Source organism: Gossypium hirsutum, chromosome A09 (genome assembly GCF_007990345.1).
Source record: "Gossypium hirsutum isolate 1008001.06 chromosome A09, Gossypium_hirsutum_v2.1, whole genome shotgun sequence".
Lineage (NCBI taxonomy): Eukaryota > Viridiplantae > Streptophyta > Magnoliopsida > Malvales > Malvaceae > Gossypium > Gossypium hirsutum.
In genome coordinates this window covers 10,952,922-10,959,454 of record NC_053432.1, presented here as the reverse complement: position 1 = coordinate 10,959,454, position 6,533 = coordinate 10,952,922, and the positions used below count along the sequence as shown (strand labels likewise).

The 6,533-nt window shown below is 37.8% G+C and overlaps 1 non-coding gene across 1 annotated transcript; it reads right to left on the bottom strand.

Moving 5' to 3' along the window:
- Positions 1–6,212: 6,212 nt before the first annotated feature.
- LOC121207377 (small nucleolar RNA R71) lies at positions 6,213–6,316 on the bottom strand. The gene has a single exon (XR_005902467.1). It is a non-coding gene; the product is annotated as a small nucleolar RNA R71 (small nucleolar RNA).
- Between the last annotated feature and the right edge of the window lie 217 nt (positions 6,317–6,533).

Below are 6,533 nucleotides of genomic sequence, written 5' to 3'. Positions count from 1 at the left end.
CACACTATCCAAAGGACTTTTATCTTGGTAAATGGCTTGTACAACTACTTAAGTATGGCATGTATAGTAATATACCTATTTTGTGTAAATAATTTTATGATATGGCCATGTTTGGTTGAGAAAATGTTTGATATTGATAAGTCATGGTGATGGCTAATTTAGATCATGTTTGATATTATGGAAGTTTAATAGGTTATCTAGTTCATAAAAATTCATGGAAAGATGAAACTTGCCTTAAAACAGAATATTGCTGCAGCAATGACATGAATTTGAAAAATCACTAAAAATAGTATAAATGGAACTAAATAATGAGTAGTTATGAAATTGAATCTTAATGAGTCTATTTTCATATGGATTGAACAAAATAGGAATATAAATTATATTTTATGAGATATTTAAACTTTTGCGAAACAGGGCCAGAGTGATTTCTGGATCCCCTGTTCTGACTTTAAAAATTCATAATAAATTTTACTAAAATAATTAGAAGTTGTTATTTATATGTACAGATTCCTTATTGAGTCTAGTTTAACAGAAACAAACCTCATAGTCATTGAAATTTTTTTATAGAGATATATCTGATTCGTAATACACAGAGGTCAGAGCAGTCGAACCCTGAAATAGGGGATACTTTAATTAATAAAAAATTCTAGAAAAAAATTAGTAAATAGATATAGCAGTCTAGATTCAGGGAAAATTTACGGATCTTGATTTCGAGTTTCATAACTCAAGATATGATTTTTCTTGTAACTATGACGCGAGTAGCTAGAAAGCTGTGAATGTAGAAACAAATGATTTGAAGTTCTTAAATTGATAAATTATGTTCGGTAACCCCTCAAGCTCGACTTCGGTGATGGTCTCGGGCGTGGGGGCGTTACAGGATCAAATTTAATTTAGGGGATTTCAACAATAATTGGTTAAGGGTTAATATTATGGGTAATACAAGAAATGGCTTGTTAGGCTCAATGGGGTTCACTAGGGGTTAATCGTGGAAGTAGGCTTTTCATGGCATGAGTGGGTTAATCCTAAGTGCCTTAATCATTTTGACATATCAAATCAAATGGTGTGGTCTTGACATGCATAATCAAGCAAGTTCTAGAATAACAATTCAATATTGACGCACTCATAATGAAAGTGAGTAGAAAGAATTAATAGATACTCAAAAGTCTCAAAAATCTCAAAAAAATTATGGCTTTTTAATGTTTAAAACTTGTGAATTCCAACTCAAAGTAATGCCTAAACTTTGGGGAAACAACCTAAAATTTTAAATTCTTAAAAATCAACTTATCATGCTTGATTCTCTAATGTCTTAAAGTTTAAACAATCAGTGCATAAATGCCTATGTTTTAATTTAAGATATATCAATCAAATTCATAAATCAATCAAAATTTATCCTAAATATGATATGAGAGCTTTTCAAGAGAACAAGGCAGTCATTTAGGGATTTTTCTGATAATGAAATGAATACCCCCCACACTTAAGATGTACATTGCCCTTAATGTACAAAGATAGATATATAGAAAAGAATGACAAAATAAAATAAGGAGAGAAGTGAAACTTCCTGAGTGATGAATGAATTTCCTTGAACTGGAGTTTTGGAGAATAATCAATGTGAGGGTGGAGAAGGATACTCCGGCGGTGGTAGAGGTTCATTAGTCCATAAGCCCTGCACAAAAAGAATATTATATTTGAAATTGGTTATAGTTGTGGTTGAGCAGGACATGCAGTCGTGGAGAACATTTCCTAGTGGAGTTTCGAGTCCCTGAGTAATAGTGAGCTTTAGAGCTTTATAACTGTGATAGCACCATGAAATTTTTCATATATAAGGAAGAATGATTACTCGATAGGAAATAGCCAGAATTCAAAATTGTTAAATAAAAATTATAAATCTTAATAAAAATAAGATGAAAGAAAAATAAAAAGTAGTCTTAAAATAAAATAAAAGGAAAAACATAAAATAATAAATAAAAGTTTCTAAACATCTTCATTGCTAGATGGTTCGCAAGGTGGGGGTGGCGATGAGATGTGGAGGTGCTAACAGATCTACTATAGAGTAGCATCAATGTTGTCAAATCATTGAAAACACTGCTACTCGAATCGAGTGAGGCGCTCAGAAATGTCAGCATATGAAGCTGCCGCATGAACTGGACGAGAGGGTGGTGGTGGCTGAGGCGGTGGGTCCTCGTGCTATGGGGGGACATCATCAGTAATGTCCTTAGGGACCTCCTCCTCGGTATATTAGGTGAGACAATATTGAGGAGGGTAGGTTCCTCGGCGCTTTTCAATCATCCTCATGCTTAGCATGCTTGAGATGCCTTGTGGAGACATCTAGCCAATGAGGGTCAAGGATGATTCTTGGGCCGTGGTGTCGAGGAGCCCGAAATGTCGAGCCAACCGAGTAACATAGAGGCCAATGGAGATGACCCCCTTCCTATGCCGCTCCGTCTGGTGCTGAATGGCGAGGGCAACGAAATAAGCAAGATTGATGACGTGCCCGTGAGACACACACCATAGAAATTAGGCGTCGTGAGTGTTGACGACACCAGTGCTCTCTTGCCTTCCTGTAATCGTGTGAGCCAAAATGGCGTGTAGGTACCTCAGGGATGGTGGGAGAACTGATGCTTTGGAGCGACTAGGATTGTAGGTGGTTGCACCTGGTACTAGTGCATCTCAGCATCGTGAAGGAGAACGATGGATATGGCGGTTGAGAGTATCTAAGTCATTCTCCTCCTTGAACTCCTCCGTATATAAGCCAAGCGCAGTACCGAATTCTAGGACGTTGAGCTGGCGGACTAATCTGCCTAGGCAAAATTGCACCGTGCCGAGATCATCATAGTTCATCATTACGGTCTGAAGATGAAACATTGAACATAGTTTCATTGTGAGCTCAAGATATGTCGGCTCGATGATCCCAAGGAAAAGCTCCCAAGGGTCGGTGGTTAAGAGGGCCCGAATCACATCAGCCAAATGAACTTGTTCTACGGCAGCCCAGTCGATGCAGCGACCGGCAATTAAAGGTCGGGCCCGAAGTATTTGGAAAAGTTCTTCTTAGGGCCCACGGGGGAATTACAAGAAAGGGTGACGAATTTTTGAGGTAGGACTCGAAGAAGATAACATTCCCTTCCTTTTCTTTGAAGTAGGGACAGCGGCCTTTTTACCACGTGAAGATGACATGGTACCTGTAATTGGAATCATCAATTCGTCTTGATGAGTATACAGGGTAAAATGTGACTAGATTCGAAAAGAAAAATTCATAACTATGTTCAGCCACAACCACTAAGTTTAACTAAAACAATAAGTTCAATGGCATACTTTTGTGGTATTAGCATGGTTTTATGAGGAAAAATGGCAAAGCATTTAATGGAAATATAAAGGGCATAAATTTAGCACATGGCATGGGTTGTAATGGCAAATAACAAAAAGTAATTGAAAACTATGAATATTGATTTAGAATAGGTGAATAAGGCATAAAAGTTTCATAAAAATATGTCACGTGGAATGAATGGTAACTAATCAAAAAGCAATGAAACTTGAATGATTGCATAGTGTGAGATACATGAAGATTATAGCATTAAAAATGAGTGGAATTAAAGGGAAAAGAGTGAACAAATGCTAAAAAATAAAAGCATAAGCGTCAAGAATGAAGTTGGAAGCGGCGCACGGGCATGGCAGCGACAAGGGTTAAGGTTTTTGAGTGGGGAAGATAATGAATAGTGCAGGGTATTTATAGATTTTGGGGGACACAGCCAGGGAACACGCCCGTGTTCCCCAATTTCAGCCAGTGTGTTTCTCAAATTTTGAATTTGGTCGCGTCTGACAATTGATCCACACCCGTGTTCCTTGGGCGTATGGGTGTACTCGGCTGTGTCGCATGACCGTGGCTTGCTTCGTTCACTTCTCCCACGCCTGTGTATGTAGGCCCATGCCCGTGTTAATCTAACAGGTTCGACCACGGATGCTAGACACGGGCGTGTCGCACGCCTGTGCTGTTTTAACAGGTTCAACCACGATTCTTCCACACGGGCATGTCGAACGCCCATGTTGTTTTGGCAGGTTCGCCCATGGCCGTGGCGATTTATCGTAGCCCGTGTTTGGGGAAAATCTTTTCCCTGTTTTCACACGGTCCTAAGCACACCCGTGTGTTTGGCTGTGTCTCTGTAGAAAACCTATATTCAATAGCTCCGTTAGTAAGTTAGGTGTTGAACACTAAAATTTAAAGAAGTTAATACAGTTAGTGCTCGGGTTGCCTCTCGAGAAGCGCTTATTTATAGTCTAAACTCAACTTACCTCTCCATTAAATGGTCATGGTGGTTCGAGGAGTTTATACTCCTCATTCCTACTATCCATCTTATCAAAATAAGGTTTTTGACAGGTATTGTTTACTTTAAAGTACCAAATTTGGGATGGATTACCTCGACTATACCGAATGGGAAAATGCTAAGTACCGTAAGAGGGACGTCTTCATTCAGTTTGGTAGTCATAATGTGAGGATTTGTGGCATCTAAGAAAACTTTATCTCCAACCTTAAGTTGATTTGGAAAAGTATTGAGCTCGTTCTGGCGTAGTGTTGGTTTATCGGGTGTTCTCAGTTTATGCGTCTACCATTCATCTAGCTCCTCAATTTGTAGCCTTCATTTTTCATGAATAGGTCCTCTACTATTGCTTGAGAATGGTTCATGTACTTCCTTTAAACTCATTTCCTGCAAAGTAGGTTGTATCATATTGTCAGTATTTGTAGATTGGTCTAAACAATCACCTTCAATTTTCAATGTGTTGCCAGAATTGCGAGCTTGAAGGGTGATTGTTTCGTCTCCCACACGAACTGTATGATAAATACTTGATTTGTTCTTAATTATGTGTTCTTAATGCTTGAGTTAATATTTCGAGTATTAATTCATGATTTGATGTGCTTATGCAGAGGAGGAATAGACCCTGCCTAAGAGTAGATTTGGCATAATTAAGCGGAGTTGATCGAACGCCTAGAAATTGGGTTACGAGATTTTGTCGGATTAGGGTGAAACCTAATATGGGAGTCCATAGAGTGATTTACTGCTTCCCTAAGAGTTTTAATTAAGAAAGAAATTTCGATTAATTCAACTGAGGGTTGGACATTATTAGTCTCAAAAGGGATAATAACATAGGTTAGGGAATCTCACGGATCAAGTCAAGAGAATAAATCTCCTTGGGTGTCGTCTTTATCAATTGCTTTTCTTCAAGTCTTTTTCCAAATTTTCTCTTTCCTTTAATTAAATTAGTTAATTAGTTTAGATAATTAGTTTAATAAACAAACCCTTTTATTCTTAGGCTAGATAATAAAAAGATAGTTATTACTAGTACTTTTGGTTCCCTTAGGTACGATATCCCAGTCTTGCCATTACTATACTATTGTTCGATAGGTGTGCTTGCCTTTTCGTCTTGATAATAGTTAGTCTAGGTTTGATCTTCATTATAAATATTTATTACTTGTTACGAATCACGCGATCAAGTTTTTGGCGCCGTTATCGGGGAGCTGAAGTATTAGGAACACTAAATTTTTATTACTTTAGCCATTTATTTTTCTTGCAATTTAATTTTAGTTTATTATAATTATTATTTATTAATTTACTTATTTTTTTCACTTGGCAGGTTTTTATAGTTTATGACTAGAAGAAACCCGTCAAGACCATTACTTTTTTGACGAAAAAATTGATCGTACAGTCCGTAGAAATCAAAGAGAAATAAGGTGTAGCTTACCATACATAGAGAATGAGCGAGAGGACGATACTCAACCCCCAACCAACGAGATGGCTAAAAACCAAGGCAATCAGCTTCCTCCTCCAATTGCGGCTAATAAAAATCCTGCTCCACGTACTATGTATGATTATGCTAAACCTTCTTTTACAGGAACCGAATCTAGCATAGTTAGACCTGCTGTAGCTGCAAATACTTTTGAATTAAAACCTAACACTATTCAGATGATACAGTAGTTTGTTCAGTTTGATGGTTTGTAGGATGAAGATCCCAACGCTCACTTAGCGAATTTTCTGGAATTTTGTGATACATTTAAAATCAATGCCGTTTCTGATGATGCCATATGTCTTCGGTTGTTTCCCTTTTCACTGAGAAACAAAGCTAAATAGTGGTTGAAATCGTTACCACGAGGGTCTATCACTACTTGGGAACAAATGACCGAGAAATTTTTACTAAAATATTTTTCACCAGCTAAAACAGCTAAATTACGTAATGATATCTCTTCTTTTGTACAGATAGATTTTGAAACACTTTACAATGCATGGGAGAGATACAAGGACTTACTGAGAAGGTGCCCTCACCATGGTTACTGCTTTGGCTTCAAGTACAAACATTCCACAATGGTCTGAATTCCTCGACTCGACAAATGGTTGACGCAGTTGCTGGCGGAACCATCAACAATAAAACATCGGAAGATGCCTATGAATTTATAGAGGAGATGTCACTAAATAACTATCAGTGGCAAGTTATGAGGACAAAGCCAACAAAAACAACCGGCGTTTATAACATCGATTCAGTCACCATGC